This window comes from Hemitrygon akajei, chromosome 11 (genome assembly GCF_048418815.1).
Source record: "Hemitrygon akajei chromosome 11, sHemAka1.3, whole genome shotgun sequence".
Classification (NCBI taxonomy): Eukaryota; Metazoa; Chordata; class Chondrichthyes; order Myliobatiformes; family Dasyatidae; genus Hemitrygon; species Hemitrygon akajei.
In genome coordinates this window covers 117860322-117887565 of record NC_133134.1, presented here as the reverse complement: position 1 = coordinate 117887565, position 27244 = coordinate 117860322, and the positions used below count along the sequence as shown (strand labels likewise).

The 27244-nt window shown below is 39.9% G+C and overlaps 1 protein-coding gene across 3 annotated transcripts in view; it reads left to right on the top strand.

Annotated features, from left to right (window-relative positions):
- The window catches only part of LOC140735960 (solute carrier family 12 member 5-like), a 1160378-nt gene that overhangs the window by 628607 nt on the left and 504527 nt on the right, over positions 1-27244 (top strand). The gene's annotated exons all lie outside the window — the stretch shown is intronic.

Sequence of the window (27244 nt, the reverse complement as noted above, 5' to 3'; positions counted from 1 at the left end):
CCATTTGAATGCAGGGACCTTCCTCTGGGAGCAGCGAGTGAGAGGCTGGTAGACAGCACTGAACACCCGCTTGCCCATACTCTCACCTCAGCCTTGATGATTTCAATTTTCCTTAACACTTTAATCAGCAAGCTTGGTGAAAAAATGCTGTTTGTTGTGGACTCATGCCCCACCTCCAGGCTTCTCGACCTTGAGGCCACATGCCCCACTGAACACCCCAGGAGAAAGCAAAGCACCAGATTGTTCAGTCAGCCCAAAAACACGCCACCAAAATGCATTTCACAGGCTCCAACAGTAGCAAAACCACATTTAAACAAAAATGAAGGAGTCATTAGAGAAGAGCTAGCCAAAATTGATAGGAGGGGAACACTAGCAGGGATGATGGCTGGGCAACAATGGCTGGAGTTTTTGGGGGGAATTCAGAAGGTACAGGATAGATACATCCCAAAGATGAGGAAGTATTCTACAGGAAGGATGAGGCAACTGTGGCTGACAAGAGAAGTCAAAGACAGCATAAAAGAAAAAGAGAGGGCATATAATACAGCATAAATTCATGGTAACTTAGAGGACTGGGAAGCTTTTAAAAGCAAGAAAGGGCAACTAAAAAGGCCATAAGGAGAAAAAAGATGAAATACAAAGGTAAGATCTCCAATAATGACAAAGAGAACACCAAATGTTTACTTCAGATAGATGTACCAAGAGTAAAAGGAGCCGAGAGTGGCTATTGGAGTGCTGGGCTGGAAAATGATGTTGGAGAGGTAGTAACGAGGGACAAAGAAATGACAGAAAAACTTACTAAGTATTTTGATTTTGTGTCATTCCTCACTGTCAAAGGCACTAGCAGTATGCCAGAAATTTGAGAGTGTCAGGGGCAAAAGTGAGTGTAGCTGCTATTACTAAAGAGAAGGTTCTTGGGAAGGTCTGAAGGTAGATAAGCCACCTGGACCAGATGGACTACACCACAAGGTTCTGAAAGGGGCAGCTGAAGAGAATGTAGATTGCATTAGTAATGATCTTTCAAGAATCATTGGAATTCTGGAATGGTTCTGGAGAAATGGAAAATTGCAAATATCAACCTGCCTTTCAAGAAGGGAAGGGAAGCCGAAGAAAAGCATTATAGGCCAGTTAGCCTGACCTCAGTGGTTGGAAAGATGCTGGAGTCCATTATTAAGGATGGGGTTTCAGGGCACTTGGAGGCTCATTATAAAATAGGCCAAAGTCAACATAGTTTCCTTAGGGGGAAATCTTGTCTGAAAAATCTGTAGGAATTCTTTAAGGAAACAAAAGTCAGGAAAGACAAGGGAGAATCTATGGACGTTTACTTGGATTTTCAAAAGCCTTTAACCAGATGCCACACATGAAGTTGCTTAACAAGATAAGAACCCATAGTATTAGAGGAAAGATACTAGCATGGATAAAAGTTTGGCTGACTGGCAGGCTGCAAAGAGTGAGAATAAAGGGGCCTATTCTGGTTGACTGCCCATGACTAGAGGTGCTCCACAGAAGTCCGTTTTGGGACTGCTTCTTTTCACGTTATATGTCAACAATTTGGATGTTTTGATTTAATGGCTTTGTGGCCAGGTTTACAGACAATACAAAGATAGGTGGAGGAGCAGGTAGTGTTGAGGAAGCAGTGAGTTGGCAGAAGGACTTGGACAGTGTTCTGGGCCTATACTCACTAGAAGTTAGTGTGGTGGAGGGGTCTAATTGAAATCTATCAAGTATCGAAAGGCCTAGATAGAGTAGCTGTGAGTCTAGGACTAAATGGCACAGCCTCAGAATAGAGGGATTTCCAGTCAGAGAGACATAAGAAGGAAGTTCTTTAGCTGAAGAGCAGTGAATCTGTGGAATTCATTGCCACAGACAGCTGTGAAGGCCTAGTCATTGAGTATATTTAAAATGGAGGTTGATAGTTTCCTCATGAGTCAGTGTGTCATATGTTACGGGGTTAAGTAGGAGAATAGGATTGAGAGGGATATTAAATCAGTCATGATGGAATGGCAGAGCAGAGTCGATGAGGCGAGTGTCCTAATTCTGCTCCTATGTCTTATGGCCTTACAGTCTAATATTGACAGGTGATTAATGTGCTGCTTCCACATGTTTGGTGTTCAGGTTCTTACTTATTAAGTCACATTCTTATGTCTAAAACTAATTAAGTCTGGGACTAGTTCTTTACAATACATTTTAATAGTGTTTAAGAAGGATGAAAAGCTCTGACTTACTCTAATTTTTTGTTTTTTATAAGTATGGCTTGGCAGGTGGAAGAAGTGACATCGGCAAGGGTGTTGTTGAAAGCTCCCTTCTCAGCTGGTAAAGGAAGCACAAATGGGCTGGGAAGAAAAAGCTGCAATTTTCCAATAAAGTAGCAAAATTAACAAGACTTTTTTATCTCAGTCTTTCACAAGAATGACTATAAAATTCAGCTTTAAGCAGACATTATTGATGGTCTTGCATCAAAACGTTTTCCTAGCTTTTGACTTTTGCTTGTTCTAACACTGAAGTGTGAAGACAGACAGAAAATGTAAGGATGCATTCTGTAACACAAGGGATACTGCCCATGCTGGAAATCTAGAGGTACACATGCAAAATTCTGGAGGAACTCAGCAGGTCAGGCAGTATCTATGGTCTGGAAGAAAGGGTCGACATTTTGGACTGACACCCTTTTTTTAAGACTGAAAAGAAAGGGGGAAGAAGCCAGGATAAGAAGGTGGGGGAAGAGAAGGTGGAAGCTGGAAGGTGATAGTGTGCTTGTATTTTGAACAGAATAATTATAATGCAGGTTTCAGGGAATAAGTGTCATATTGTGTTAAACTGCATCATCTCACCAACTATATCTTCCTGCTCCTCTTCACTAATAGTTCTTCTTGAAGTCAATAATCTATCTGACTGCTAAAGGGCATGGTACAAGGCTTATATGTCAGTATAATCATCTCTTGTAATAATGCTTGCTGCTGCAGCATGGAGGTTCTTAATAATGAGTTCTGTCCAATCTATTTAACATACTGTGTACATTTGTAATCACATAATTAGCCTTCTATAGAGTGTGGAAGTTGCTCTTATGATGTTCCTTGTTTTGATGTGTTTGAGTTTCAAATCAAATATTTTGATATCATATGCTTTGCATTCCTATATATTGTGACATTATTTTGCTGATTATCTACCCTATCCAGCTCAGCACATTGCCATTATAGGATTGAATAATTAAAATCAAAAGTGTCATCTTCAAAATGGAATTCAAATAAAGGCCTGTGCTTGTTCATCTCAATTCTGAAATTGAAAACAGAGAATTAGTTATAAGATTTTAAAGTTATAAGATTACTATTTTGATTTAAAATTTGAAGGCTTATATGCTGAAATTGTCTCAGTGTAATAGCTATCATCATTTCAATGCATTAGTAAGAAGGATAGGAGTTAAATCAATTCTATTTTGTTCAGTGAACTTTAAAGGGCCTGTGTTGTAAAATGAGATTTTAGTGTAAAACTGTTCCAAGAGGACAGATATCAGATTAAAGTTTTCACATAAAGACCACAACAACAACATCACATTAATCATTGTCCCATATACCCATGGGCACTAATAGATTGGATCCAAAATCAGAAGCAGAATTAGGTATTATTTTGGCATGAGATTTGTTGGCAATGGTACAATGCAAAGATATAAACTTGATATAAATTTTAAAAAATAAATGTTGCACAAAAAAGAATAATGAGGTGGTATTCTGAGGTTGATGGATCATTCAGAAACCTGATGGTGGAGGAGATGTTCCTGAACTGTTTAGTATGAGTCTTCGAGTGCCGTACCTCCTGCCAGAATGTCCTGAATGTAGAGGGCCCGTAGTGATGGATTCTGCCTTCTTGAAGAACTTTCCTTGGAAGCTGTCCTCTGTGGTGGGGAGAGCTGCGTATGTGATGGTGGAGCAGGCTGAGTCTACAACCCTTTGCAGTCTTTTGCCATCCTGTACATTGGAGCTTCCACACCATGCTTTGATGTAGTCTTTGAGAATCTCTCCACTGCACATCTATGGGAATTCTATAGCCAATTTTTTTTTTAAGGCTGATGACCAGCAGCTTGTTGACATTCAATAATTTAAACGCAAGTTAAAAACCCTGCAGATTCTGAAAATCTGAAATAAAGTCAGAAATACTGAGCTAGTTAGATAGCATCTATGGAGAAAAAAGAACTCTTTGGAAAAAGTGACCCAGTTTTCTCTCCATCGATGCTATCTGGACTCTTCTGTATTTTTCAAGCATTGTCTGATTTTACTTCTCAATTTTCAGGATGTTCTCAACTTAACCATGAATCGTTGCCTTAAGAACAAATAATAGAACATACACGAGGAAATCTGCAGATGCTGGGAATTCAAACAACACACACAAAGTGCTGGTGTTAATAATAGAGCATAATGCTTTTTCTTTTGATGCAGATTTTGATTGAGTGTCATTTCACTAGTATTTTTTATTCCTGGACAGTATAATTATTTTAATAGTAACTCTTAATTTAAGACATTCTACATGACGTCCATGCATATTGACAGAAATTAGAGATGAAATTGCTGCATTTGCTGTATACTGAAGGACAGAGAAGTATTTGTGTATTCTTCAAGCACTAAACACAGAAGATTATTCAAGTTGAGTTCAAGTTTATTGTTCTGGGCACAATACCCAGTGTATAAATGCCATGAAAGTTAGCTTGTTGGAGTAGCAGCACAGTACATTACAAACATAAATTACATAAACTTAATTTAACAAAATTACATGTAAATTACACAACACAATAAACAATAAAAACAATATGATATTAGTACAAGTTGAGTGAAATATAGACCAAGGTAGATTTTGGGTGTAACAGGTTGGATAAAGAGCCTGATGACACTGGGAAAGAAGCTATTGTTGAACCATGATCTGTGGGTCTGTAGGCTCCTATACCCTCTGCTTGATGTCGGCAAAGAGAAGAGGGCAATATCCTGATATTAGGGTGCATCAATAATGGATATTGCCTTCCTGAAGCATTGCCTTTTGTAGGTGTCCTCGGTGGTGGTGAGAACTGTAACCAAGATGGATCTCTCTGAGTTCAGCACTCTGTGTAGCACCTTGAGTTCCTGTACAGTGGCATTTCCAGACTAAGTATTGATGCAACCAGTCCGAATACTGTCCGCAAGAAGATTATTCAGCAAGAAGCCAAATCTCCGAAGGTGGCAAGTGAGCAGATGATTAGTGTTTGTGAGGAAGAATTCTCCTTGCACCATTTTTAAGAGTCTTCTTTTGCATGGAATCAGGTTCCTCAGTATTGTTCCCAATGCTCTTTTTTTCCCAAAGGTTATGGGATAGGAGCAATTGGTGATCAGTGAAGATGTTCAGTTTCTCCCAGGAAGATTTGAAAACACCTTAGATCAGGGATCCTCAACCTGGGATCCAAGGACCCTTCAGTTAATGGTGAGGGTCCATACCATAAAGAAGGTTGGGAACCCCTGCCTTTGATCTTTTCCTCTATACATATCATAGTGTCTTGCTCTTTTAGAGCATGAAATACTTAATATTCTGGGAATTTGTTATCAGGGATATGGCATTCAATTCTTCACTAGGAAGCTCTGTTAATGGTTTCCCCAGAACACTGCCCAGGGTCAAGATAAATCAGGACTCCAGGGAGATTTCTCCTGCACTTTACAGTTTACTTTAATCAACATTCCTGTTGTTGGATTCTGATGTTTTTGATCCAAGGTTATTTCAGAAATCAAGAAAAAGACATAAAATTTGTCTCTTCACATTTATTTTATTAAGCGCTAATATAATAAAGAGGACTAAGAACAAAGCAGAAAGGAAAGGGAAAGAATAAAGATGGCAAGCCTATGTGTTCAGCTCTTCTTATACGCCATAGATAAGAGAAATTCTGTTTAAATACGTAGATAAGAGTTAACCAATCAGATAGCCCATATTCAAATAAAGCAACACCAGATAAGTTTCCAGAATCATACAAAGAACAATAACCATTGGGAACACACTGAACAAACAATTGTATATACATATTGTGGCAACTAGGAAACATATTGAACAGTTTATATATATATATATATATATGTGTGTGTGTGTGTGTGTGTGTGTGTGTGTGTGTGTGTGTGTGTGTGTGTGTGTGTGTGTGTATATGTATGTATATGTGTGTGTGTGTGTGTATATGTATATGTGTATATATATATATATATGTATATGTGTGTGTGTGTTTCCTAAGCATACTGAACAGTTACATGAATATATTTATATACAAGCAGGCAATTGATTGTCAAACTGCAAAGAAAGTAACAATTACAGTCTAATCCAACATTTCTAAGTCACACATTTAGGATCATTACTTTTGAAAATTTAAAGGCAGAAATATTAGTGGTATATACATTAAGTATAAAATAATAAAAATTTACCTAAGTTGTGTGAATATCAAAGGGTATTCATAAGATTATGTTATGGTTAGGTATATTAGTATGTACACTTACATGAGTTTGAACTATTCTATTAACACCCTTACACAAGTAAAAAAGATGTAAATTATGATAAAGCATATCAGGACAAATATGACTTGTAATATTGAGTAAGCCTAAGCTAAAGTGAACCCAATCAAATAAATCCCATCCATCAAATTGATGTATTTTACCTTCTCCTTTATGAATATGATCAGCAAAATCAGTTTTGTCTTCAGACTCATCAGGTATGTAAGTACAACACTCCTTGACTATAACTGCACATGTTCTCCCCGCCACCCCCCACCCCAGCTGCTAAGAGAAGATCTAACGCCATATGATTTTGAAGAACCATCTTACACATGGTGACTATTTCTGTTGTTACTTTTTCCAAGGCTTCAACAGTGTCATTGCTTCCCCTTTATAAAACTGCAGTAATGTCCTTAATCTCTCTTATACTCCTTGCAGGACCATAAAATGAGAATAAAATTGATGTAAAACGAGCTCCTTCTGAAATGTCTCATTTACTTCTGGACTTGGCAAGTAAAGGTAAAGACTCAGAACAGGAAAGTTTCATATTCCAAATAACAAGGCCCTCTCCAATTACATGGAAGAGAGGTGTATAAACCCCACTTCCACACATAAAGTATGTATTGTTCCATGAACTTAGACCATAGCTTATTACTCGACAGGAGCCTTGGTGAATTGCAATATTTTTCTGATGGCTATTGTCAATGAAAATTTCAGAGTTATTACCCCATTTATGACAATGTAAAGTGTAATTGCATTAACTATACCCTATTGGAATGATATCTTCTGAACTCAAGTGAAATGTGGCTTTTATGGTGAACACATGAAAAGATTTAATAGTATTGTCATGAACTTAAGAAGTAGATGTAGAGTTATCCCAGGATAAGACATGAGTAAGGTCAGGTATAATATGTTTTCCTAAATCATGCTGATTATATTTACATAAATGGTCTAATTCAAGATGGTATGTAGGGGTTATGATCATCATACATTTATGACTCCCTTGAAAATCCTGGGCATATCATCAATATCACCATTACTGGATTGTTTAAGAAAAAGAACACATGTTTGTTCTGTGGGGATCTATGTTGGTGAATATTTTGTAGTGTGTTGTATATATTGACATACCTAACAGCTAGAGGCATTAACATCATCAGCAAATTCATATGATATTCACAAGCATACATTGTGAGTCACTTCAACTGGCATATTGTGAGTAGGGAAAATTGACAAAAATATACCAACAACAAATAATATTAGAATAAACTTCAGAATGTCCAATAGCTGTTGACTTTGCTTTAAGTCTTTTGGCTGGTACGTGATTTTCTCACTATAGCCAAGTAGCATAGGCACTAGGTTAGAGGTTGTTAGGAGCACATTAATGTTACCACATCCTAATGTTAGGAGCACATTAACCACAGCACTTGTTGACTTAGCTCGTTTGCAGTGGCTGGTGTGTGCATACTTACTTTTGCCTTCTACTTTAACCATTGAGTTAGCAATTAAAAGCACTAGATAAGGATCTCGCTATCAAGCTCCCAGTGGTTCCTCATGTGGCTTCTTAATCAGGACCCACTCACCAGGAAGCAGGGTGTATTCTCCTTCTGTTGGATCACTCCAAGCAGCAGAAACCTGTCGAAAAGCAGTCTGGCCAGCTTAGATGAATTTCACACAATAGTTAACTAAACTGTCTACCATAATGTGGAGATTGAGAACTCCCAGCAATGACGTAGGATGCTGTGTTACAACCTTGAATTGACTTAATTTAGTTTTCTTGTTTGGGGTTGCTCTGATACTACACCAGACCATAGGAAGAGTTATTGGTCATGATACGCTTCTTCATGATACTAGGTCAGTCACTGGCGATTCCATTCATTCGCTAGACTTGTCCTAATCACTCTGAGTGATGTGGACAATGAAAAGGCCATTTAATGATCATCAGTTGACGTAATTCCTGACAAACACTCCTAGTGAAATGTGTTCCTTGGTCAGATTCGATGTGACATTGCAATCCCCACCTAGGAATATAGTCCTTGATCAGAACTTTGGCTGTGTGTGTAGATGTGACTTTCTTTACTGGAATAACATCCACCCATCTTGAAAACTTGTCCACCATTAGCAGTGGCAAAGTAATGATGCAGTTTGTAGTTTAATGTAGTTCACTTGTAAGTATAAAAATGGACCAGGTGGGACAGGAACATTTAATTGTGGAAGCTTTTCTGCTGTTCCAGGATGTGTTTTCTGGCATGTCATTCATTTTTCAAATGCTTGTCAAGCTTGTGTCCCGAACTTCAGATTTTGTCCCTTTGGGAAAATTTGTCAATCATCTTTTCTACTCCATTGTGCCCTAGGCAGTGTATCTGCTGGGTCAGATAAGGAAGCAATGTAGTTGGAGCTACAAATCTGTGATGGGTGCCAATCTCCATATTCCATCACTGTTTAACCCCACCCCCACCATTCTGCACCCAGATCCACATTTCATTGAGCTTGCATCTCTCGTATATCTTCAAGTCAAGTCAAGTCACTTTTATTGTCATTTCGACCATAACTGCTGGTACATAGTAAAAATGAGACAACGTTTTTCAGGACCATGGTGTTACATGACACAGTACAAAAACTAGACTGAACTACGTAAAAAAAAACACAGAGAAAGCTAAACTACAGACCTACACAGGACTGCATAAAGTGCACAAAAACAGTGCAGGCATTACAATAAATAATAAACAGGACAATAGGGCAAGGCACGTTCATCCATAATACAGAATATAACTTCATTTCCATTTCAGTTATCAGGTTCACTGCAAATGTTCTCAGTGCCACTTTTAATTATTTGACCTCTTTAACTTCTATTATTTCTTCTATTTCTTCTTCTATTTCTTCCCATGCTGCCCCTTTCACAGTATCGTCTGTGAAGGCATATTAACAGCTTTCCATTGTAGCCATTTCGGCTTGCATTTACATTTCAATACAGCCACTTCTGCTGGCAATTGTATGGCATTAATGAGATCTTGCACTAGTTGGCCTTTCTTGATTGGGGATCGTACAGCTATAAGAAATCCCCTTTATATCCATAATTTTTCAAAATCTTGAACAACAGAAACATATTGAGAATCACTATAGATATTATCTAATTTTCCATCTGCCAATTTACAGGCTTCAATCAACACAAAATGCTGGAGGAACTCTCTGGCCGAAACCCTCCATCGTGCAGAAGGGTCTTACCGCAAAACGTCAACTGTATGCATTTCCATAGATGCTACCGGGTCTGTTGAGTTCCTCTAGCATTTTGTGTGTGTTGCCCGGATTTCCAGCATCTGCAGATTTTCTCTTGTTTGTACAGGCTTCAATCAGAGCTTTCAGTTCTGCCTGTAGTGCATAAATACCAGGAGACATGCTTCCTGATGTTAGCACTTCAGTTTCAGAAACAACAGGCTATACAGCCATTTGAATTCTTCTCTCAATCATTAGGAAGCCATCAGTGCATAGACCTTTGGCAGAGTCATAACCAACAGGCTGGTGTCGGTCTCCATGTTCTTGAGTTAAGATGGGCATCATGTGTTTCTCATTGACATACAGGGTAAATGGTTTACCTGTATCAGGGATTCGTATTGCAGGTGTAGTACACAATGTCACCTTTAAAGTTTGAAATACTTTCAGTTGTTCTTCATTAAGAGTTACAGGGTCATCCGAGCACTTACTGCCATTCAGCAGATTGTTGGGTAATAGTTAATGGATCTGCCACTATAGGGGTTAAATTGTCAATGCATTGATTAGCAACCTGATAATCTGCTGTCAGTCTCCTTTCATTGATTCCATCTTCAGTTGTTGTCTCTTCACTCCCTTGGTCTTTATTGGAGCAAGTGGTGGCATAGCTGCCAATCCTATTGTGTAATCACTATCATCCTTACTTGAGTCATGGTCCAAGGTAAACTGTAATTCCTCGGTGTTCGGTTGGTGGCACTGTCTTGGAGGACTGTCTGATGTAGGGGATGATTCCAAAGGAGAAGTGTCAAAAGGAGTATATTTGGCAGGCCTGCCCCCTTGATGTCCCTGCAGAGCTCTCTCATATTGCTTCTCTTAGTTTATAAGCTCTCTAGCTTAGATTTTATTACACTGCACTTTGACTTGATTATACATATGAAGTTGTTTTCTTTCGCTCGTTTAGTTAATGCAGAGATTTGCTCTTTAGACTTTTACAGTCTCTATCTTGTTGCTTTTGTAGTATTGCATGGTTCACATTTCTTCCCAATCAATTTACTCACCCTGTTAACTTCTTCATTTGCTCATACGTTCAATCAAACTGATCATGTGCTCTTATCTTTGACTCATACATTCTAGGTTTTTGCTTTCCTCAGGCATTCTCCAGATCTTATCACATGACTTTTAATAAACTTACAATGGTGCTATCTTTCATTAATCTTACCAGGTTTAGATATTTTTCAGGTAAGACCTCAGTTTCATGACTTGGGCTATTATTTTAAGTCTCATGTAACATTTAATTTGTATGTACATTTTATTAGTTGACTGTGATCTCTAAATATTATTAGATTGCAGCTGAAGCTTTCCTTTGTACCCCACCAGCTTGTATGTATTTAAGTATTTCTCTATACCCTAATGGTTAGCATGCATTTAAATACCTTCCTTACTCCACCAGCATGTACGTATTTAAGTATTCTGTCGTAACCCACCGGCATGTACAGCTGAGCTCCGCTGATTTTTACAGAACTGTTTTTCAAAATAACAACATATAGTAGTTTCCTCAGTCTTATACTTCAATTGGATGGTGTAGCAAAGCCATAATTAGTTGATTCTCCCAGACAATTTTGAATTGAGGAAGCCCTTACCTTCTTTTAGGCTTAGGCATAAAAATTTCCACTTCTTCTGGGATCCATCCAAGTCCTTAAATCTTTGCAACCATCCTGCCAACTAAGCCACATGGTTGGATTCTGATGTTTTTGATCCAAGGTTCCTTTTGAAGTCATAAAAGGTGTCTGCTTCATGGTCATTTTATTAAGTGCTAATAGAACAAATAAAATTGGAAAGGGACAGTAGCAGGAATCTAAGAAATTAGAAAAGAGGAAAGGGAAATAAGGATGGCAAGCCTATGTGTTCAGCTTTTATACCCCATAGATAAGAGATATTCCATTTAAATATATAGATAAGAGTTAACCAATCATATAGCCGCTTTTCAAATAGAGCTGAGAATCTTCCAGAATCAAATAAAGAACTATAACCACTAGGGAACACACGGGACAATTGCATATATGTACTATGACCACTAGGAAATATGCTAAACTGCTACATGTATATAGGTAATTATATAAAATAGAGGCAGGCAATTAATTGTTAAACTGCAGTGAAGATAACAATTATACAGTCTAATCCAACACTGTCGTAACAAAACTGTTAAACTAATTACATGTGAACTACAGCTTAAAAGAGCTGTAAGAATTGCCCATCAAATAATGTCTAGAAAGCTGCAAAAGTAAAGGATCAACAAAATCTTGGAAGAACTCAGCAAGTCAGGCAGCATCTACAGAGGAGAAGAAACAGTCGGTATTTTGGGCCGAGACCCTTCATTAGGTTTAGGAAGGAGGAAGAAGCCAGAATATGAAGGTGGGGAAACAGGAAGAAGTTCAAGCTGACATGTGATTGGTGAGACCAGCTGAGGGGGAAGATAGTTGAGTGGGGAGGGGAGGGGTGATGAAGTGTGAAGCTGGGAGGTGACAGGTGGAAGAGGTAAAGGACTGAAGAAAGAATCTGATAGGAGATAGGGGCGATCTGTCGGAGAAAGGGAATTAGACTGGGCACCAGAGGGAGGTGTTAGAGAAGTGAGGAGGTAAGAGGGGAGTCAGAATGCAGACTGGAAAATGAAAGAAAAGTGAGGTGAGAAATATTACCAGAAGCTGGAGAAATCGATGCTCATGCCATCAGTAAATTTAAAAGAGGTCTGGAGAGATTGACGGCACCCAAATGTCTGCGAGCCACTGCACAAATGCATTGAATTTACTCGTGAACTCACATCAGAATCATGTCAAAAAGCAGTCTGTTAGAATTGTGAACCAAGACTTAAGCAGTTCTTTTCCCTCTCTATCAGCGAGAAGGGTCTGTAGGTCCCACAATAGCTGCATCTGCACGGCCCATGGGACTTCTGTTCACAGGTAGATGGCTGCTTCACAGTATGAACAGCTGCAGCCATTGAGTCTTTGTGTTGATGCAGTGGCATAAAGCATTCTGGAGACACAAAGTATGCCACATGTCCGTTTGGATGAGCGATTCTGGTGATGTAAATAATCATTTATTAACTTCATCTCTCACTGCGTTAATAGAATCAGAATATGATTTATTATATATTGTGAAATGTATTGTTTTGCAGCAGCACCATGACAGTACAAAACATAAAAAATATAAAATACCATCAATTACTAAAGGAATTATCCATAAAAATAAAAATAATACAAGTAGCACAAAAAGAGAGCAAAAATTGTGAGGTAGTGTTCAAGGGTTCATTGTCCATTCAGAAATCTAATGGTGGAAGGGAAGAACCCATTCCAGAAACATTGAGTGTGTCTCTTCAGGCTCCTGTACCTCCTCCCTGATGGTAGTAATGAGATGAGGACATGTCTTGGGTCATGAGGATGCTTAATGATGGATTCACCTTTTAGCAACATCACTTATTGAAGATGTCCTTAATGATGGAGGGGCAAGTGCCTGTGATGGATCAAGCTGAGTTTGTAACCCTCTATAGCTGTTTCCAATCTTATGCAGTGGACCCTCCATACCAGCCAGTGATGCAACCAGTTGGAATGCTCTGTAGAACATATTTTCTGGAGTCTTTGGCGAGGTACCGCCTCTCCTCTTGTTGCCACTCTTTGCACCCCATCTACTACAAGTGTTTGATCTTGTTCTGCATTATATTGCTGCTGTCTTTAGATAGTCAAGTTCTCCAGAGCTCCCCGGTTCTTGGTCTGAAAGTGCCCGATGAACATAAACTACTTTCTCTTCTAATGTCCTGAGCAATAAGCTATCAAACTTTTGAGGTTCGGGTAATTTTACTGTGCGTCCCTCAAGAAACATTGTGGGTAGCTGTAAAGGGATGGATGAAACATGAACTGGAATCAGAATCTGGTTTATTAACACTGGCATACATCATGCCACCTTCCTCGGACACCACCATTTGAGGATGTTTCTGATAGTGAGGTTTGTGCCGATGATGGAGCTGGCTGAATCTACAATCCTCTAAAGCCCCCTTCATTCTGCGCACAGGAATCTCGCTATTGGGCTGTAATGCAACCAATCAGAATGGTCTCCACAGTACATCTGTAGAAGTTCACTGGAGTCCTAGGTGACATACCCAGTCTCCTAATGACGTACAGCCACTGGCATTCCATCTTCATGATTGTATCAATGGGTTGGACACAGGATTTGGGTTATTAGACCCCAGTAGTGTAGTGCAGGTTCCAAAGGTTCACAAGGTCTTTAAAATATATTGAAACTGCTTGTTCTCCTTAAAAAAAGACCGACAACAGCAAAATAATGAATCATAGCCACTGAAAAAAACATATCTGTCAGCAAGTCATACACTCAAAATGAGACTAATTCTGAATAGGGAATAGCAGGGGAATGGGACTAATTAGATAGTTTTATCAAAGGTATACACTCAGTGGTCACTTTATTAGGTACTTAATAAAGTGGCCACTGTGTATACATCCATGGTCTTTTGCTGCTGTAGCCCATCCACTTCAAGATTTGATGTGTACTGCATTCAGAGAAGCTCTTCTGCACACCGCAGTTGTAACACATGTTCATTTGAGTTTCTGTCGTTTTCCTGTCAGCTTGAGCCAATCTAGCCATTCTCCCCAGACCTCTCTCATAAACAAGAACTTTTTGCCTATAGATCTACCACTAAATGGATGTATTTTGCACCATTCTCTGTAAACTCTAGAGACTGTTGTGCATGAAAATCCCAGTTTCTAAGATACTCAAGCCACTCCATTACCAAAATCTACAGTCAAAATCGATTTAGTTCACATTTGTTCCCCATTCTGATGTTTGGTCTGAATAACAACTGTATCCTTTGACCATGTCTGCATGTTTTTATGCACTAAGTTGCTGCCACATGATTGGCTGATTAGATATTTGCATTAGCAACCAGGTGTACAGGTGTACCTAAAAAGTGGCCACTGTGTACATGGAGGTATTTGCCCTCCCACTTGGCCATCCACCATTCCTGCTGCAGCCACATATCCCTAAGTCTTTTCCATAACTATGCATGTATATTATCACCTCTTCTCTCCCAGAGTGGAATCATTCAAAGTTAAAAGTTAATAAATAAATAAATTTATTATAGAAGTACATATACAATGTCACAAAATATTTCCTGAGATTTATTTTCTTACAGACATTCAGAGCAGAGCAAAGTACAATAGCATCAATGAAAAACTACACACAAAGCCTACTAAGGAAGTAATGTGCAAAAATAATAAGCTGTAAAATATAAAAAAGGAACAAATAATAAATAAATGGAGCATGAGTTGTGGAGCCATTGAAAATGAATCCATAGGTTGTGTTCAATGATCAATCAGTTCAGTGTTATGGTGATTGAAGATGTCCATGCTGGTTCAGGAGCCTGATGGTTAAAGGGTTATAACTGTTCCTGAGCCTGGTGGCATGGGACCCAAGGCTTCTGTATTTCCTTCCTGATGGAGCAGTTAGAAGAGAGCGTAATCTCAGTGGCAATTGTCCTTGATGATGGATGCTGCTTTCCTGTGGCAGCACTCCTTGTAAATGTGTTCAGTCATAGGGAGGAATTTTCCTGTGATGGTCTGGGCTGGATCCACTACCTTTTGTGGGCTTTTTTCATTCTTGGGCTCTGGTGTTTCCATTATCAGTCTGTGTGCATCTATAGAAGTTTGTCAAAGCTTCAGATGACATGCCACAGAAGCTATCAGCAGCTTGAAACTGTGAAATGAACTAGAGCTCCAAATCTAATTAACTTTGCTGGCTAACAAAGTCACTTCTTTAAACTAGCAAAATAAATGGTTTTAACTGGAAATGTCATCAAGTTAAATTTGAGACTTGGTGTAAATATTTACTTGGTGACTCTTGCTGCTATAAAGAAATATGTTTGCAGCCAATCACCACATGTATCACAGAATTCAGTTTTACAGCCTCATATCACTTTCTAACAGATTGCAGCTTTTCAGTTCATTAATACGTATCCATTATTGTTGGGGTATTCTCAGGACGAATGTGACAATTTGCATAATCAAAGCATAATCCTATGAGGTCCTCTATCACAACTCATGAATAACTCCACAACCAAACTGAAACAGTGTTTGAAAATCCAAAAATTAATGCATGTTTTAGAAATTTGAAACAGAAAATGCTGGAAACCCTCAATAAGTCAGGCAGCATCTATGAAGAGAGAAAATTAATTAATGCTTCAGGTCAATCATTCGATGAAAATACTGACAGGTCCTGTTTTCAACTCAAGTTATAGCATTCTCCCTACAGTAATGTTGAGTTCAATTGAGAACTTGTGAAGGACAGAGGCACGAACTTTCCACAGACAACAAATAGATACCTATACCACTAAAGCAGCAGTAATGACATCGCTGTTGGTAATGACACTACAGCTGTAATAGTATATAGTGCAGGGTCACCAGTCTGTAGATTTAACAAACTCTATGTAAGATTCATCTTCTATGTTTGAGCTTGTTAAAACCTACCGGCATTTCCGACCCTGACCCCAGCTCCAGACAGAAGCTGTCTATAGATACTTCATTACATTTCAGTGTGCGAGATATCAAATGCAGTCCAAACCATGGGGAGCAGGATTCACGGGACAATGCAGGAGATGGCTCTGGAGGGACTGCTGCAGTTCAGGACCAGAATCAGATTTATGGTTGCTTGCATATGTCATGAAATTGGTGTTTTGTCGTAGCAGTACAGTGCAAGACATAAATATTACCATAAATTACAAAAAAAATCACTAAATAGTACAAAAGAGAAGCAGTGCTCGTGGGTCCATGGGCCAATCAGAAAGCTGACGGTAGAGGGGAAGAAGCTGTTGCTAAAACGTTGAGTGTGCATCTTCAAGCTCCTGTAACTCCTCCCTCATGGTAGTCATGAGAAGAGGGCACGTCCTGGACAGTTAAAGTCCTTAAAGATGCATGACACTTTTTTGAGGCACTGCTTCTTGAAGAGGTAGGGCTGAATCTGCAACCCTCTATGGTCTTCTCCAATCCTGCACACTGGAGCCTCCACACCAGGTGGTGATGCAGCCCATCAGAATGCTCTCCACCGTACATCTGCAGAAACTTTCAAGAGTCTTTGGAAACATATATAAACCTCTCTAACTCCTAATGAAGTAGAACCATTTACCAACATCCCCAGTAGTATGAAATGGTGTTATGAGTGCCTGGGTAGTAGATCAGCAGATAATAAGGATTTAAACTACTCAAACCTTTTACCAGTGACCTGTGATTCTGGGTTGGAAAAGGGTCTACTGCTTTTTTTTAAAATAAAGATTCTAAGGGTAAAAATTAGCTTTATTTGTCACATGTGCATCAAAATATCGAAACATTCAATAAAATGCATTGCTTGGCATCAGATCAAAGCTGCGAAGATTGTACTAGGCAGCCCACAAGTGTCGCCATGCTGCTAGTGGCAGCATAGCATGGCCACAGCTCACTAAACCTAACCTTACATCTTTGGAATATGGGAGGAAATCAGAGCACTTGGAGGAAACCCACACAGTCACGAGGAGAACATACAACTCTTTACAAACGGAGTTGAACCCTGACCGGTGATCGATGCCGTAATAGTGTTACGCTGCCGTGCCGTTTGCCTGAGCTGTCGCCTTGATCAGTTGACTGCAGCAATTCCATCAGTAGGATGGGCTCCTCCTGGGTCGCTGCCACTGAGAAGGAGCCCGTTATTGAGATGGTGCTGTGTAAATCCACCACAGTAACACAGAGAGAGACAGGAGATTTCAAACAAGCAGAAAAAGACTTAAAATTATTGTAATCCCTTGGTCAGGTATTAACGTTTCTTTCATAGTTTCTGTCTAACTTCCTAAGTATTTTCAGAATTTTGTTAACACAAGAGATCCTGCAGATGCTGGAAATCCAGAATAGCATACAAAAAGATGCTAGAGGAACTCAGCAGGTCAGTCAGCGTCTATGAAAAAAAATAAAGGGATGATGATTTGGACTGATACCCTTTACCAGCCCTGGTGACTGGTCTCAGCCCAAAACGTCGACTCTGTATTCCTCCAGCATTCTGAATGTGTTACTCAGAGTTTTGTTCTATTTTTTTTTTAAATTTCAGCATGTGTAGTGTTTAGCACTTTCTTTTATTATACAGTACAGTAACAGGCCTTTCCAGTCCAACCAATTACATCCATGTGACCAATTAACCTACTAACCCGAACACCTTTGCAACGTGGGAGGGAAACTGAAGCACCTGGGGGGAACTCACGAGGCCACAGAGAGAACGTACAAATTCCTTACAGACAGCAATGGGGAATGAACCCAGGACACTTGTGCTATGATGCCATTGTGCTAACTACTACACTGCCATGCCAGTCCACTTATCTCACTTGTTCATAGTTCTATATCATTCTTCGAACATGCAAACGTATTTTGAAACTGACTGCCCAGATCACACAGCCCTTGCTCAGGTTATGTCCCAGACAAGCCTCCTGAAGGCTTTGCTCCCCTTTCCCTGATCTTCTCTATATTTTTATCATCCAGGATTAGTTAGACTCCTGCGGTAATCAGATTACCAAAATGTTGATGGGTTAAGTATTATCTAGTGGAGATGAAAGTTGAAGTGTACAATCAATAATAGACTATTAAGTCATTCATGAAGATCTAAAGAAACCTCAGTTAATGTAGCGCTGTTGGGTATCCGTAAATTCTTCCAACACCGAAGATGAATGATTTAAATCATCCTCTTGGGATTCGAGCAGATTAAATTTATGACTAAATGGAGAGGACTGCAGAAGATTTCTACCTCATCAAATCCATTTCACTTGGATAATTTTCTATTTTATGAAACAAGGTTGTCATTAATTTTGCCACGTGTAATATGCAGTCATAAGTGAGATTGAATTAATTAGTAAAGGTGAATAAATGCAACCAGATTCTCCCTCAGTAATCATTCTGTGCGTACCCTGGTTGCATTTTATCGAATTAAAAACTGCTGGGGATCAAGTACGATACTCCTTTATATTGGGTAAGAAGGTAAATATTATGGGTGCTCAGCCCAGATTCCTTGTGTTCTAATGTAGCAACCCTGCTTTCCCCTTACCGGTTTTTCACCCGGCACCTACCAGCATTCTCCTTCCCACCCTCCCCCCACCTTCTTTATAGGGCCCCTGCCCCCTCCCTCTTCAGTCCTGACGAAGGGTCTCGGCCCGAAACGTTGACTGCTTGTTTCCACGGATGCTGCCCGACCTGCTGAGTTCCTCCAGCGTGTTGCACGTGTTGCTTTGACCCCAGCATCTGCAGTGTACTTTGTGTTAGCCCTGCAAATAAATTGCTGGACTAATACCTACAGATCAGGGTACACTCAGCAACCATTTTAGTAGGTATCTCCTGTACTTAGTAAAGTGGCCACTGAGTGCATGGTCATGGTCTTCTGCTGCTGTATCTCATCCACTTCAAGATGCGACGTGTTCTGCATTCAGAGATGTTTCTGTGAACACCACTGTTGTAACGTGTGGTTATGTGAGTTACTGTCACCTTCCTGTCAGCTTGAACCAGCCTGACCATTCTCCACTGACCTCTCTCATTAACAAGACATTCCACCAACAGAACTGTGGCTCACTGGATGTTTATTTTTGTTTTTTGCAGCATACTTTGTAAACTCTAGAGACTGGTGTACGTGAATGACCAGGGAGTTGAGCAGTTCCTGAAATACTCAATACACCCCATGTGGCACCAGTCATTCCACAATCAATGTCACTTCGATCACATTTCCTCCCCATTCTGATGTGTACTCTGAATAGCAACTAAACCTCTTGTTCATGTCTGTATGTTTTTTTACGCATTGAGTTGCTGCCACATGATTGGCTGATTAGTTATTTGCATTAATGAACAGGTGTACAAGTGTACCTAATAAAGTGGCCACTGAATGTAACTGACCTGAAGACAAGAGTTTAGATCTCATATTGCAAGTTGGATTTCAAGTTAAATTGTTAAAATCTCTTGTACCAAAAACAAGTGACAGAACTATTAGATTGTTGCCAGAAGCCAATTGATTTGACATGTATAGGGAAATAAATCTGATGACTGAAACCCACAGAGGTAGTTGTCGGCCCTCTGAAATTGGCTTTCCTCTGGGTGCTCCAGTTTCCTCCCAAATTCCAACAACATGCAAACGGGGTAAGCAAGTGGTGGGTATGCTAAGTTGGTGCCAGAAGCCTAGCGACATTTGCTGGCTGCCCTGTACTATCCTCATAGATTTGACTTGACACAATTGATGCACCTCACTGTATGTTTCAATCTTTCAATGTGCTTCTGATAAATAAAACTAATCTTTATCTTTATAAAGGGCAGGTAAGGAGGAACAATAACTGATGTGAATGACTACATCCGGTAGTACTGTCAAACAGATTCACAGTTCACAAGAGACCAACATTGTGAATGATTGGCATATTTGAAGTGAGTCTGGGGGGCTTTGAGGGAGCACCAAAGCCCGGAAAGGAGATGCTTTGAGGTTACAGATGTTCTTAGGGGGATGTTAATAAATATTGTTAAATGGGTCTACAAATCTCTGGTGAGAGCGCACTTAAGAGTATTGTGTTCAATTCTGGTCACCTCATTATAGGAAGGATGTGGAAGCTATGGAGGGGGTGCAGAGGAGATTTACTAGGATGTTGCCTGGTTTGGAGAACAAGTCATATGAAGCAAGGTTAGCAGAGCTGGGACTTTTCTTCTTTTCTCTGTGTAGAAGAATGAGAGGGGACTTGATAGAGGTCTACAAGATTAAGAGAGGCATAGATAGGGTGGATAGTCAGTACCTGTTTCCCAGGGCACCAATAGCAAACACCAGAGAGCATATGTACAAAATTAAGGGAAGGTAAGTTTAGGGGAGACATCAGGGGTAAGTTTTTTACACAGAAGGTTGTGAGTGCCTGGAATGACTTGCCAGGGATGGTGGTGAAGGCTAAAACATTAGGAGTATTTAAGAGCCTCTTGGACAGGCACATAGATGAAAGAAAAATGGAGGGTTATGTGGTAGTGTGGGTTTAGTGCTTTTTTTTAAGGATTATTACAGGTCAACACAATATGGAGGGCTGAAGGGCCTGTACTGTGCTGTAGTGTTCTATGGGTGATCAGTCGCACAGACTGTCTTCTTTTTAACAGAATCATTCACCCGATGTGAGCCAGGATATTGGCACAATCACTTTCGGAGTCTGTGCTCCTCTGGAGAATATTCATGCCGTAGGTGCAGGATTTCACAATGAACGTTTCAATCCAGGTGTGTGTGTATGTCTTGTCCTTGTGTCTGCGTGTGCTTCCTGTGCATTTATCAAGAGTATATGTGTGTGTCAGTGTGTTTGACTGTGTACGAGTGCATGTACCCTCATTCATGTGTGTGTGTGTGTGTGTGTGTGTGTGTGTGAGAAGACATTAAGAGCAAGTTTGCTTCGAGGCATTTGTGGACTGGAGATAGATCAGCATCCACCACCACACCCTCCCCCGCAAGAGGATAACTTGCACCTCACTGCAGCTGACTCAGCTCCACCGAGGAACCGCCAAACAACTCATCCAGTCTCTCCCTCCGGAGGCAGTGAGTTGCCCAGTTCGTCAGGCTTGGCCCTGTGACTCGCAACGAGTTTTAATGTCAAGCTCTCACTGCTGTGAAGGTAACATCTCAATGGAAAATGCAATTGTAAATCTTGCAATTAAAAACTGAGTATTCTGAGGCACAGCACGTGCCTGTAAAAATGTAGAACAATCCAAATAGCTGGTAATAAAATACCAGGCTGCTGTTTGAAAATCTTCACAAGAGGTTTGATGTCCTCAGTCTTAGTACTGGGATAAAATGGATTTAAGCTGAGATGAGACAATCACTAACCTCAAACCACAAATATGGAGAACAGTGTTTTAGAGGATTAAAGTAAGAGAAGGCATGAAAGCATTGACCATTTGTTACTAATAAAATAAATTCAGAAAGCAATAGAGAACCGGCATTTCAGGCTGAGACCCCACACTAATGTTTTGGCCCGAAATATTGGCTCTTTATTCTTTCCATAGATGCTGCTTGACCTGCTGAGATTACTCGAGTGTTTTGTGCGTGTTTCTCTGAATTTCCTAGGTGGTGGGGTGGGGATGTGTCTTTACCAAAGGAGGTGTAAAGTGCTCCTTACCTCCACTAAGCTGCAGGTCACTCTTGGGCAAGGTGGAGCACCTGTTTAGTCCCCCAACCAGGGTCACATGAAACCGTGGGAGCAGGTGGTGGATGATCGCATAAGCAGCTGGTGCATATCACAAATCCTGGTTGTTCAACCACTGACACCAGGCAGACAATCTCCAAAGAGTTTTCATAATGGCTGCGGTCACCCATCTTATAAAGATACTGTGCAGAAGAATGCAATGGCAAACCAGTTCTGTAGAAAAATCTGCCAAGAACATTCTTGGTCATGGAGAGACCATGATCACCCACTTCATATGACACGGCACGTAATAATGGAATGAACTCTGGATTTCCAGCATCTGCAGAATCTCTTGTGTTCAGAGAAGCAATGTTGTGCTGTACAGAAGCATCACAACTTGACAAGCTGCAGAAAGCAGTCTCTGTGGGAGTGTAATCTTCACACAGGGTTTTATAAAAATATTTTTGATGTACGTGGATAGATATTTATCCATTTATTTAGATCTTGCATTGAAGGCCTAGGCAAGATCTACTAAAATTTCCTAATGGTTGCAGTTTTAATAAAAACTGCATGGAGTCAAAACAATCTTTCCAAAGCAGCCTGTGAAGATGTCAATAATGTCCTTTTAATATTGTATTATAATCTGTTTCTATGGTGATCGGGAAAAGTGGCACACAGTTCCAGTGGAAGTTCTGACAAAGGATCATAATATATCTCCTGTCTTCTGACTAGACAATAAGTGTATCTACCTGAAAAGCAATCACAATTCAGTTCTATGTGCAGAATAACCCTTCCATGATTGCAGTGGTGAAACATGAAAAATATTGTAAATGTGGTTTAAGGAAACACTCCTACCGTTCCATTACTTTTAACCCTTTGCCTCCTACACAACTCCCACACGTTATATTCTGCTGTTCAATTTAATTACATAGCTAAATGTAAGGGTTGAAATTTGTTAATTAGTGAGCATTAGGAGCTATGACTCAGGAAAATTTCATTCGATCCCGTGGCTGATTTTCCCTGCTTGTTGTGACAAAGCCTCCTTTAAGCATATTACTCTAATGCTTGTGCTTTAAGGCTGATGTCCAGTGACAAGTGCTTGGTGGATTAAATAGATCTCAGCTTCTAACATCACATGTGTGTTTTTGCAGCAGTTCTATCAGAGTCACTGGGATTTAAAAATTAAAAACAGAAAATGGTGGAAATATTCAACATGTCTGGCAGCATCTGTGGTTAGAGTTAACATATTGGTCAAAGTCAGAGTAAATTTATCCTCAAAGTTTGTACATATCAACATATACTACCTTGAGATTCATATCCTTGCAGATATTTATAGGAAAATAGAGAAATCCAATAGAATTTATGAAAATCGATACATAAACAAAGTAACAAATGACCAATGTGTAAAAGAAGAGAAATTGTGCAAATAAAAAATAAATAAATAATACTGAGAACATGAATTGAAGAGTCCTTGAAAGTGAGTCTATAGATCATAGTATCGGTTGAGAGCTGTGATGAGTAAAATTATCCACACTGGTTCAGGAGCTTGATGCTTAAAAGTAATAACTGTGCCTGAATTTGGTGGTCTGGGCCCCCTACCCTCTGTCTGATGGTAGTAGGGTCTTCATCAAAATGTCTCCTTTGGTATTAAAAAATATACATTATGTGTGGTTTAACTGCATCTCATGAGACACAAGAGCATGGAGCAGCAAACAGTGTGGAGCTGGAACTGGAATAGTCTCATGCACCAATGTGCAGTAAAAACCCCTGGTACATTGAGGTAGTAGGTGGGGAAAGCCATAGCAGAATGTAAAATACAGTGTTATGGTTACAGATAAAGTGCACTGCAGGTTAGGTGCAAGGCCTGTGACAAAATAAATTGTGAGGTGAAGATTTAATCTTTAACGTATGCGATGTCCATTCAGAGATCTTACTATAGAGGGATAGAGCTGTCCTGGAGCCTAGTGGAATGTGTTTTCAAGCCTATGTATCTCCTGCCAAATGGAAGGGTGAGTGTCTGGGTGGAGCCTCTTTAATTATACTGGCTGCTTTTCTGTGGCAGTGAGAAGCGTAGACAGAGTCTATGAAAGGGAGGCCGGTTTCTGTGACATACTGTACAGCGATCGGCAGTTTCTTAAGACCTTGGGTACAGCAGTTGCTGTGCCAGGCTGTAAGGCACCTAGAGAGGGCGCTTTCGATTGGTGAGGTTCAATCTGGTGTTGGAACTGTGGAGAATGACCAGCATCTGTGGGGGCAGGGGAAGAGGACTGTGGCATGTTTTGGTTCAAAACTCTGTATCAGGATCAACAATGGAGGGGGGAGATAGCAATTATAAAGAGTGAATCAGGAGCCAAAGGTGATTCATGAGTGAAGGAATATATTACTATTAAATTATTATCATCAATAGGTGCAAACTCAGGCTTATGCACTCAGTGGGAACTATATTAGGTACACCGGTACACTTGCTCGTTAATGCAAATATCTAATCAGCCAATCTTGTGGCAGCAACTCAATGCATAAAAAGCATATAGACATGGTCAAGAGGTTCAGTAGTTGTTGCTCAGACCAAGCATCAGCATGGGAAAGAAATGTGAACTATTTGATTTTGACTGTGGTACGTTTGTTAGTGCCAGATGAAGTGGTCTGAGTATTTGAGATCTCCTGGAATTTTCATGCACAACAGTCTCAAAAGTTTAAAGGGAATAGTGTGAAAAACAAAAAAAAACAGCTAGTGAGTAGCAGTTCTGTGGGCAAACGTGCCTTGTTAATGAGAAAGGTCAGAGGAGAATGGCCAGATGGCCAGACTGGCTCAAACTGACAGGAATGTGAGAGGACCTGCCGTAGATTACCCAGAGCAATAGAGATGCTGGTACTCAGATTTGGAAGTAAATGTTAGCAATTTGCCTGTTTGTTTTCCCTGAAGGAAATGCATCAGATATGCAAACATTTTAACGTGAATACAGGGAGAAGATTTTCAGGCATTACTGGCTTAGTGGTCTGCTGATATTGAAAGCCCCAATCTAAGCCTTTTAATGATAATGATTTAATAAATAAACATTCAGAAATTTGAGAGTGCTCATTTTAAACATTTGAAGATAGACTTCTCCATTAGCAATGTAATTTTCCTCAAGTTCAATGCATCAATCTTCTCTCTCTCTCTCTCTATCTCACTCTATCTCTTTCTATCTCTCTCTCTCCTTTCTCTCTTCTCTTTCATCTTTCTCTCTCTTTCTCTCTCTTTCTTTGCTTTCTCTTCTCTCTCCCTCTCACAATAAGACCATAATCTCCTCAACCCCAGTTCCCAGCCTTCCCCCCATAACCTTCAATGCCATGTCCAATCAAGAATCTATCAATCTCTGCCTTAAATACACCCAACGACCTGGCCTCCACAGCTGCATGTGGCAACATATTCCACAAATTCACCACAATTTGGCTAAAGAATTTTCTCCGCATCTCTGTTTTGAAAAGGCGCCCCTCTATCCCCTCTATCCTGAGGCTGTGCCCTCTTCTCCTACACCCTCCCACCATGAGAAACATCCTTTCTATATCTTTCAAAATTCAAAAGGTTTCAATGAGATTCCCTTTCATCCTTCTGAATTCCAGCAAGTACAGACCCAGAGCCATCAAACGTTCCTTGTATGATAACAATAGTCAATAGTATAATGAAGATTGGACTTGAAGATGGAATACCAGGTTGATGGCAGAATTCTTAGCAGTGTGGAGAAACAGGAATCTTGGGGTCTAGACCATAGACCTCTCAAAGCTGCCATCCAAGTTTATAATGTGTTTAGAAGCTGCTTGGTGCACTGGCCATCAGGAGATTAAGTTCAAAAACCACAAGGAAATATTGCAGTACTATAAAACTCCAGTTAGACACACTATTATATTCGGTTTTACGTTCAGTTTTGAAAACCTCATTATAGGAAGGATGTTGAAGTTTCAAGAGATTGCAGAGTAGCCATGCCAGGATGCTGCTCAGATTAGAGAAAATGACTTATGAGGAAAGATTTAGTGAACTTTTCCCTTTGGAGCAACAGAGGATGAGTGGTGACTTGATAGAGGTATATAAGATTTTACCAGAAGCATAGATAGAATGAACAGCCAGCACCTTTTCCCCAAGGATAGTAGTGGCGTATACCACAGGACATCCTTTCAAGGTGAGTGGAAGCAAGTTAAGGAAAGATGTCAGAGGTAGCATTTGTACATAGAGAATGGCAAGTGGCTGGAACACTCTGCTGGGAGTGGCACCAGAGGCTGATACACTAGGGACATTTTAAAAACTCCAAGATAAGTACATGGATGAAAGAAAAATAGAGAGTTATGAAATGTATAGGAAGAGAAGATTAAACTGTGAAGTTGGTTTATATATGGAAACAATAACAGAATGGAGAACAAGGTATTCCAGTTACAGAAACTGTATGATGCAAGGGCCATGATGAGGTTGATTGTGAGGTCAGGAGTCTGTCTTATTGAGCAAAGGGACCGTTCAGTAGTCCCTTTGAGTCTATGGGCTGTACTCTGCTGTATTGTCTATGATCAGACAAGGATCTTGGAGATATGAAGGAAGAAGTTGGACATCATTTCATCTCTTTTAACCACTCCTAGCCAATGTTAAATAAGCAATTCATTCAAAACTCCAATGGAAGGCTGAGGCCTCAAGTCCTCTTCCAATACATTATTACTATACAAAAGAAGACCTTACATTCCTTTTCCCAAATGACAAATAGATTATATTTTTGAGACATTCTAAATTACCATAAGCTGGTAGTAATTATTCCAAACAGTGAGCCACTAAATAAGACCTCATCAGTATAATGATCTGACTGTTATGTTATGACTCTTTAATGAATTTGGGGATCAGTTTGCAACATTATGAAAATAAGAATATTATTAAATATTTATACCTTACTAATTAGCTGTTCCTGGAGATATTTTGCCAAATATGTTATAATTATACAAAAGTTACAATGGTATAACTACAAAATTAAAATATGTCTTTCAATACCTCTACTTCCCCAGGAGGCTAAGGGAATTTGGCACGTACCTTTTGACCCTTACTTATCTATATCAAAGCATCCTATCGGGAGGCATCAGGGTTTGGTAAGGCAAATGGTCTGCCAAAATCCACAAGAAACTGCAGAGAGTTGTGAACACACCTGAGTACATCACAGAAACTAGATTCCCCCTTGGATTTTGTCTGCACTTCTCACTGCCTCAATAAAACAGCCAGCATAATTGAATACCCTGCCCACTCTGAACATTATCTCTTCTCCCCTCTCTCACTGGGCAGAACAAATATAAACCTGGAAGCTTGTGTCACCTGGACTAATGAATGGTGCCCCAGTCTCTTGACCTCACATTCTAGCTCTTTATGATC